This window comes from Camelus ferus, chromosome 22, assembly GCF_009834535.1.
Source record: "Camelus ferus isolate YT-003-E chromosome 22, BCGSAC_Cfer_1.0, whole genome shotgun sequence".
NCBI lineage: Eukaryota > Metazoa > Chordata > Mammalia > Artiodactyla > Camelidae > Camelus > Camelus ferus.
The window spans coordinates 13035761-13045963 of record NC_045717.1 but is presented as its reverse complement, the minus strand read 5'-3'; the positions used below and the strand labels follow the sequence as shown (position 1 = coordinate 13045963).

Here is a 10203-nt window from a genome sequence, read left to right as displayed (position 1 = left end):
ATTAGAGGTCATATATAAAATATCTAGCAAGGGTTTAGAAACTATAGGTACTTAATGTATGACAGAAATGTATTCTCCCCAAAACAAACTTGCAGCTGATTCTCCTCTTCTACTGTACCTGTTATAGTTATGTTAGTCTTCCTAGAATTGCCTGTCTCTGTCCCCTCGATGGTGAAAATTACCCTTATTTCACTTTCTTGTTAGATCTCAAAACCCCACATAATTGGCTGTTTTAAGATTTAGTAGGGCACAGGGGGAAGGGAAAGTGTCCATTATCCAGTTACATAAATCCAAAAATCTATTCTTGCTATGCCAAGAATAAAAATCTTTTAATGTATTGTCTCCCAGAAGCAACTTTACACATGACGGTCAGATTGTGTACAATAGTATTCATACTTTTATATGGGTACGCTCTGCTTTTGTGGGTACTCCTAGGGCTATAAACAGTTTCTGGGGGAAAATTCTCCAACCAAGCAGCTTGCACTTGAGGTCCAACGTTAACGGAGTAGTGAGAAGTATAGGTTTGGGAGTCTTTCGTTTAAATCCTGGGTTTAGCCACTGAGTAGCTGAGTGGCAGAGTGAATTTCTTAATCTCTCTGTCCCTCACATTCTCCATCTGCAAATGGGGATGGCATAAACTTATCCCTCGTGCAGTATTTGGAGGACTAAATGAAATACTATATTTTAGAACCTTAGTAAGCATGTAGTAAGATATCAAGTATTAGCTGTTTAATATTACTATTTTTTTTAATTTGTTTTGTTTTTTGCGGGGGGCAATTAGGTGTATTTACTTATTTATTAGATGGAGGGACTGGGGATTGAACCTAGGACCTCGTGCGTGCTAAGCATGCACTCTACCACTGAGCTATACCCTCCCCACAAATACTACTACTGTGATTATAGGTCATGTTTAAAAGCTCTTTTTTAGAGTTTACCAGTGTTTATATTTACATTTTTGGAAATGAGAGAGCAATTGAGAGAGGCCATTTGAGACACAAAACAAGTTTCCTGAATGAGTATGTTATTTTATGCATTTACCTAGCAGTTGAGAACCTTATGATGAAAGTGTTTGATGGTCTCATATTTAATTATTGTTGTTCCCAGCTTTAACCCTGAATAATGCCAAAAAGCAGTCGTGTAGGAGAGACGTCAGAAATGAAAACCTAATAGTCTGAGAACAGTGATTAAAAAAACTTGTTATTCTGTTATAGTGGAGTTTATATTAAAGTAAATATATTTTGGAGTCTAATATAGTAGTGGCCTTTTCCTAATACTGTAAACAAAATGTACATAAGAATATACTATGCTTTCTAACATACTGTAATTGATTTCTCCTATATCTTTACATGCAGAGACACACTATTGTGTTTTCTCAGCCCTTGTATCTTTTATTAAATGAAATCACACGGACATGATATTAAATAAAAGAACAAGGGTGAGGATAACTCAGCAGTTTGCGTCTGTGGCATTTTCTATTACTTATCCTGGGAGGCACGAAAGCATAGCTTTGGTTGATTCACAGTAGGAAATAAAAGTTAAAGAAGTTGACTGTGTAATCCATCTTTCCATACACAAATTAAATCTCTGTCTCAATGTTTACATTGTGCTTATTTCAGAATATAGAGAACTATGCCTTAGCACATCATCTAAGCAGTTTTTCACTTGATAGTTAGCAAGATGTTGGACGGATTTTGTAGACTGAGAATAGTGATAACACCTAGATAACCAGTGCACGTCTAGTTTTATTCTCAGGTTATGGAATAAACTATAATGTATACAGGAAGGATCCTATATAAATGATATTAACTGTATTTTCTTATTTTCTGTATTTTTCATGTATGTCATACGGGCCTCACTGATCGGGGTGGAGGGTGAGGGAGTGGGAGGCAGAAGGAGCCCACCCCATTTCTAGAGATAAGGAATACTTGCCTTTCAGCTTCCCTTTGACTTGCAAAGCAACCAATCCTGAATCCATATCCCTTTCTGCCTCCTTTCATCAGGCTCCTGAATTTTGAGACACAATCCCTTTGTCCTGAATCATCCCAAGACCAGGTACTAGAAACTAGTAGAGAGTCTGCCTTACAGCCCACAGCCCACTGGAGTTACTCAGACCCTGCAGTCTGAACCTGCCCAGCTGCCTGCCTGTACGTTGCCCGTTCCCTCCTGAAAACCACACAGGAGGCTTTTGCCCTTCCTTCCCTCCTTCCCCCTCACTCTTTCTGCCTCCTGACGGACCCCAGTGCTTCTCTGGCGGCCCTGCATGATGTGGCCTGCTTCCTTCTCTTGGGAACGGTAGGAGACACTGTCTTTTCAGTGACAGTCATCTCCTGATCTGTCGGCCTCACCATACCTGAATACAAACAGAATCCCAAGTTCATTTTAAAACATAAATCCAGGACATTTTTATTGTGAAGATTAGCTTGGGTGTCTACAGAATGACAGAAGAAAACATTTATCCCCCAAGGGATGGTTGGAAGAGAAAACATGAGGGAAAGGAGTCTTTTTTTTTCCCCTCTATTCATTCTTTCTTTCCTTCTCCCAACAATTTTTGATGATCTTCGTGTGTCAGATGGAACTTTAAGCTTGGAGATACAGCTTTGAGGGGGAAAAAAATCCTCTCAAGAAGCCTGATCCGGTGGGAGAACAGACAGGAACAGCAGTGAGTTTAATCTAGAGTACTAAGCACGAGGGTAGAGGCTCATCAAAGAGGATGGCTATTTAACTGCTGGAGTGAGATGCCAGGCTGAAAGTACTGAAGGCGAGTAGTATTTCCAGGAGGAAATGATACTCAGTTGAGGTTTCCTTTTTCTTACTCCTATTTAAAAGTGAGGTTTGTTGTGGTAAAATGGACATACGATAAAATACACGTTTTAAAAGTGTTTAGTTTGGTGACTTGAGAAATGCAGACAGCTGCATAACCACCAACGCAATACAGGTAGAACATTTCCATCCCCACAAAATTGTTCCCTTTTGCCTCATTGCAGTCAAGCTTCCTCTCTTACCCCTGTTCCCTGGACATCACTGACCTGTTTTCTGACCCAGTGGTTTTGCCTTTTCCAGAATGCCACATGAGTGAATTTATACATAGGTGCACTTGTGTATTTTCCCCTCTCTGTTCTGTTTCTTGATTTTCGTGTCTACTACCATGCTGCCTTGATTATTGTTACTTTCTAGGATGTCTTGAAATCTAGTCCTGTAAGTTCTATAGCTCTGTTCTTCATTTTCAAAATTGTTTGGGTTTTTAAAATTTCCTTTGTCTTTCCATATAAATTTTAGAATCAGCTCCTCAGTTTCTATGAAGAATCTGCTGATGTTTTGGTTGAGTTTGGTGGAGCCAATCTCTAAGGCAACTTTAGAAGCATTGACATCTTACTGATCATGAGTTTTCCAAACCGTGATCACAATTTCTTATGCCTTTATTTAGGTCTTTAGAATTTGTTCTCAGCAGTGCATTGTAGATTTTGGTGTCCAGCTCTTGCCCATATCCTGTTTTATGTTTTGATGGTATTATACATGATATTATTTCTTTACTTCCGATTTCTAACTGTTTGTTGGAAAAGTGCACCTATATTAAGGTTTTACAGATCTCCACTTTGATCTTCCAGCTTCTGCCATGCAGCAATTAGAGGTTTTGCTTGATTACATGATTAAGTCTGGGAAACAAAGCAAAATAAGACAAAATACTTGGTTATGATCTACTTATATTTTGTATCCTTTTCATTTACTTGCTAACAACTACCTCCCAAGTATAGGTAGAGACTGCTAACTCATTTCTTGGTGCCAGTGGAAGAAATACTCATTGTTCTCCCTACTTGGTGTGCCAGTTAGTGCTGTGGCTAGTGGGATGCATGAAGTTGCCAGATCACTAGTGGGAGGAATCAGTAACTATTGTTTAAGTGTATGTGAAATATATTCAGGAAAGAGAGCCTGAGAGTATTGAGAATGTTCTGAATATTTTTACTCCAGTGATACTGTTGTTTATTACATGGAGAGATATACAAATGTGTATTTTGTTTGGTAACACTTAATTTTTAAATACATCCATTGGGGTTCAGTGAGCTCAAAAACAGAGTGCATACTTAAATTAAGTACTAAATTTCTGTTGCAAAAAATTGGTGAAGAACATTTAGCTTATGCAGAATATTTGTTGACAGTTACTACCTGCCATGGGGACCACAGTGATATCTGTGACTTAGTGGGAAACAGAAGACAAATATGATGAGGAAGCATCAGAATTTACTTCAAAAGTTAACAGTTACATTAAGAAGAATGTGCCTGAGGACTGTGATTTAATATGTAATTGCAGATGGTATGTTTATATATCACTCTGTGAAATATCATTTATCATTTAGATAAAATGACAGTTTTAAATAGCTTTTATTCAGTTTTTATTCTGGATTATCTTGTGCATGTATGAAAACTTAAGCAGTAGCTGTGAATGTGTTGGCTGTATTAGCAGAAGAATATTTTCAATCATTAGATTATGTCAGGTTTATACCAGAGTGTTGGGATCCTTCAAACAGAAAACTAGTTAATTCCACTAGGAGTCAGTTTTTTTTCCCCATCCAATTTATGGAATCAAAGTAAAGGCTTTGGACATACATTCTGTCAAATGTGAAATGTCTGATGTTATGGTGGATGTGTTTATAAAATTCAGTTAAAAGGTTCACCATGCAAAATAAAATTATTTAGTTTTGCTGTATTACTAAGAAGAATGGAGAATAGCATCCCAGGAAAACAATACTGTTACTAAATTAAGGAAACTTGGAGCAATGTGCATGGTAATCATCATGGTGAACATGTAATTTATCATTGTTCTTAGTCTATCAGTGGTAACAGAAGCAAGAGTTGTCAAATTGATACCGTTTGAATACATGCACAATTTAGAATAACTGAACTACAAAGTTTTTATGTGGGAAGCTCTTCTGAATAAGAACAAAACAGTAATTTAGCTGGCACATGTGTTCCATCTTTGCTGTCCACCGTCAATCAGATCTTAGAAACGTTTTAGACTCTGAAATGTTGGGAAATAAACATAAATATTCTTCCATGATATTGAACTTTTCTGATAATGATTCATCTTAAATTTTTGTTACATTTTATTCAAACTCAGTTGGAAATTTAATCAATGCATTTACGAATGGAGCACCAAGATAAACATCAGCTCTTAATGCTTCTTAGCTAACTGTAATTGTTCAAAACAAAATTTATAAACTGAAGACTATAGTGGTGCATCTCTATAAAAAGAAGGGAAGATCAGAACAAAGTAAATATTATGCCCCAAATGGTGTACAAGATTTGAATGTGAAATTCTGTAATTGCACTTTGGAATATTTTAAACTGTGGGAAACATTTTCGGTGGAGCTCCTATTTTTAACTGAAGAGGAATATAATTTTATATTTTGTACTTATTGAGTTTGAGTAATTCTATGAGTTTTCAAAATTTATATTTGGTGAAAGATGTAAACTAAACATGGAGAAGACTTATTTGAAGATTTTTATTTTGTAGAAATGGTTGTGAAGAAACATTCTCTTAATGGAGGCAAAAAGTCAGCACTATAAATATATGGGGCTGAAATACTTACAAACTTGAACATGAAAATGTTAGAAATGAGAATGTTCTCCATTTAGCAGAATTTGTTTTGCTTACCTTGGACCATAAATAGAAAATGATAGAGAAGAACCAATTGAAAATGTCAACAATTTAAATTCTGTTAACTGTAAAATGTAAATTTGAAGAAGATTGAAAGCAATTTTATTAGTAAATTAATGATAGGTTACACTGGAAAACATACACTTTGAACAATATCTGTGACATGATAGGAGAAACATGAAGTAAGAATGATTTTCTTAATGCTATTTTTAAATGTACAGCTAATTAATAGAAACAAGTTTGCTTAAATTAACATGTGTATATGCTTTTATTTTTAGAAAGAATTTTATACAGTTGTGGAAATAAGTTTTGAATAGAACTATTTTATAGCCTAACAATATAATACAGCAAGACTGTTGGTCAATAAATGCATATTCCAAAAAGCATACATTTTAACTTAGTTTTGCTTTAATTCCATGTATTTTCCTACATATATGGCCACTTGTCTCATGAGTTTCCCATTCAGAGATAATTGTCAGTAGCAAATTGGCATATATCTTTCCAAAGATGTATATTTATTTAAAAGGAGTTTTCAGAATTGCACCTTTTGGTAAGGATATCCCTTGGCTCTAAATCGCTTTTGACGTGGTGTTACCTGACACACATAGCCGCTTCCACAGAGCGTGTTGGTGGGAAGGTGACCTGATTAGGTGGTTCTGCCTTCTGTGCCCCTGGGGAAATACGTGGTCTGCTCTGACCTGCTGGATGGATCCTCCATCAACTGCCTGGCTTCCATGGGAACCATATTTCCCTTCTACAGGAAGACCTTACAGGATGAACCTTTTGAAAAGGATGCCCTGAAGCCGGGCTGCAACATTGTGGCGGCCGGCTATGGGCTCTGTGGAAGCACAGCCCTGGTGGCTCTTTCCCCTGGGCAAGGAGTGGGCCTCTTCATGCCTGACCCAGCACCTCTTGGTGAATTTATCCTGGTGGAAGAAAATGTCGAGACTAAAAAGAAAGGAAAGGTTTATGGCCTCAATGAGGGCTATGGCAAATATTTTGACGCTGCCACTGTAGAATATACATACACTTGGGACACAAGCACATCACACACAAGGAGACACACATACACAAATACACATATATTATTGTTAAATATAACTTTATGTGGACATTCATCCATTGTCTATAACATATAATACTATATATTATTCTGTAAGCTGGCGTAGTCAATTGATATGTTGTGACCAGTTTTCCATAAATCTGCATTCTAGTTTTATTTATTTACTTATATTTTAACTTTCATGTTTACTTTATTTTATTTTGTTTGGCAGGGGGAGGGCTGTAATTAGGTTTACTTATTTATTTATTTTTAGAGGAGGTACTGGGGATTGAACCCAGAACCTTCTGTATGCTAAGCATGCACTCTACTACTTGAGCTATACCCTCCCCCTTCCCTAGTTTTAGTTTTTGATATTTTCCCATTGCGTGAATATACTACAGCTAATTTAATCTATTTCCTAATTCTAGAAACTCCAGTTGATTCAATTACTTACTATTATAAACATTCTGTAATGGCTGTCTTGTAGTTAAAATTTGCACATCTTTCTAATTTATTTCCTCTATAATTTCTGAAAGTGGAATTTATGGAGCAAAGACCAACAGCTTATCAATACTTTATTTTTTATTGCTGAGTAATATTCCATTGTGTGGCTAAGCTACATTTTGTTTTTCCATTGTCTTCTTCATGGACATTTGGGTTGCCTTAATATTTGGCTATTATGAATAAGGTTGCTGTAAACATTTCTTGTACAAGTCTTTGTATAGACATATATTTTCATTTCTCTTGTGGGTATCTAGGAGTAGACATGCTGGATCATAAGACAGCTCTATGTTTTATTTATCAAAAGATGTCAGCAGTCCGCCCAGGTGGTTGTATCATTCACATTCTTAACACAGAAAGAGAACTGATTGTTCCACATTCTCACCAACATTTTGTTTTCAATTGTCTGTCATGTTTGAAATAGTATCTCAGTGCGGTTTTTAATTTGTTTTTTCTAGGTGACTAATAATGTTGAGCACACTTTCTTGTTTTTCTTGGCCAGATAAATATGTTTCACTGTCAAGTGTCAGTTTAAGTCTTGGATCCATTTTATAAGTTAGGAATTTGGGGGTATTTTTATTGGTAGTTTTAGGGGTTCTTTCTTCTGAATACAAGTCCTTTGTCAGCTGTATGTGCTGCAGGTGTTTTTCCAAGTCTGTGGTTTGTTTATTCATTTTCTTACTTGGTATCTTTTGATGGGCAGACATTTTGTTGAAGTTCAATTTATCCTTTTTTGGGGTATTTGTGCTTTTATGTTCCTTCCAGGCCTATCTCTTGATCACAGAAATAGTCTTCTGTTTTGCCTTCTCAAAGCATTTTGTTCTTAATCATTACATTTTGGTTCTGTGATGCATCGAATTTTCCATTTGGGATGGATAAAGGAGTTGACTACAAAAATTTCTGCTCAGATTTTCAGTTTCTTAGGCTCTCAATTGAGGATTGGCAAAGCTTAGAGAGATGATTGGATGATTGGAGCCCTGAAGTTGGGCTCTGGATTAAAAAAAAAAAAAAAAAAAAAAATTACCCTGATTTCTAGTTCTCAAGAGGAGGCTTTTTGCAAAGCAAGTTACTCCCCTTGCTTTCAATTTCTAAATTTTCCTGTGGACCCAAAGACTATTCTCTGTTTGTTTACATTGATATTTGTCAGGAATTTAGATTTAGACTTAATTCAGTTAGTTTTTTTTAGTACCTATACATATATTTCAGAGAAAACCAATGAAAAAGAGGAAGGAAAGAAGAATTCTCTGTAATTTGGCTTTCCCAGCTTGAAGCTTGGTGAAGAACAGGGAAGATACTGTGGCTGGCTGGGTATATCTGTGGGGCAGTGCTCCTTTAAGAGAAAGGGGTTTTTATTTTGTGGTTTGCTGAAATCATCTGGGACTAACTCCTTCTTTTAGTGGCATCACCAGCAGTAGCCCCCACATTACCTAGCTTATTATTTTTAAGAGGTTGTAATCCTCATGGTGGGTCTTCTAAAACATGGCTTGAAGCATTAAGTGTTTGATTTCTCTGTGGCTACGTAGTGAGCGACCCCAAAACTTGTCAGTTTAAAGCAACACACATTTTATTACATCTTAATGATTTTCTGAGTTGAGAATTTAGGCAGGGCTTGGGCTTGTCTGAGTGAGCCTTCTGTGCGTTACGAATGGAGCTCACCTCATGGCATTCAGCTGGTGAGGGCTGCCCCAGCACCTCCAGGATGGCTTCACCAACATCCCAGAGCCTTGGTGGGGGAACGGTTGGCAGGAGGACTCAGCTGGAACTGTCAACTGGATTGCTTGTAGATGGTCTCTCCACGATAGCAGCCTCACAGTGATCAAACGTCCACTGAAGAAGGCAGAAGCCTTTCCTGAACTACCCTCTGGAAGTCATTTAGCATCACTTCTGCTATATCCTATTAGTTGAAACACCCACTAGCTTATCTCACTTCAAGGAGAGGGTATGTAAGCCCCACTTCTTGATGAGAGACGTATCAAAGATTTTGCATCCTCTTTTAAAACTAACATATAACCTGCCTTCGAGGTGAGTTGAGGTCCAGGATCTCATTTCAGTTTCATTTATCTGTCCAGGAGCAGATGCGGCTCTTTGAATTCAGTTACTTGGGCAAAGTTCCTGTTCTGAAGAATTGTGAGCTTGAGGGGTAATGCCTGACCTCCCTCCCATCCTCAACACACAGACAGGTGAGATACAGTGATGGAGACTAGACACATTAGACACCCCTGTCCAGTCAAGGAGGAGAATGAGAAGTATGTGGCAGTTCTGAGATTCAGCTGTGTACGTATTGTCAGTTTCAAGAATGGGGCTCAGTCTTGCTCTCGAATGATTCTCTGCACCTCTTGGTTCTTTCACTCTGAGTAGTAATTTCCTTCAAACAGTCAATATCGCAGCCAAGTAACTTTCTTCATCTGTTCTCTGTCCATAGATTTTGGGATCCTTATGCGTCTCAGAGGCACTATTGTCTGGTTGAGAGGGTCTGTAAGGCATGCTCTTTTAATGTTCTTTAGAAGCTTCTCTTTGTAAGTGAAAGGGTGTTTGAGGTACTGACTTAAATCTTTTTCACATCTTAAGAAAGGATCTTTGCTTGCTTTGGCAGCACATACAGTAGAATTGGAATGGTATAGAGAAGATTAGCATGGCCCCTGTGCAAGGATGACAGGCAAATTCATGAAGTGTTCCATGTATTTTGTGCTGTACACCAAAAATTGACACATTGTAACTGACTACACTTCAATAATTAAAAAAAAAAAAAGATCTTACAGCCAAAACTTGGATTCCTTGAGGCTGTGTTTTATTGCAATGCTCGGAATTTGATCTCTTCCCCAAGGCTATATCTTTGAGAACACTGGGTTGCTTGGAAAGAATATCCTGGACCCTTTACATTTCCTTCAAATTCTATTCAAGAACTGAAGAGTTCATACTTTGATTTATTGCTTTTCTCTTTCATTTTATTATAGGCATTGAGGATAGGTCAGATGGTATCTCCAACACCATCCAGAAATCTCCTTAG

General features: G+C 37.3%; 1 non-coding gene across 1 annotated transcript; it reads left to right on the top strand.

Annotated features, from left to right (window-relative positions):
* The first annotated feature begins 9777 nt into the window (after positions 1-9777).
* On the top strand, positions 9778-9880 carry LOC116659149. Its single transcript, XR_004314434.1, has one exon. It is a non-coding gene; the product is annotated as a U6 spliceosomal RNA (small nuclear RNA).
* Positions 9881-10203: the final 323 nt, after the last annotated feature.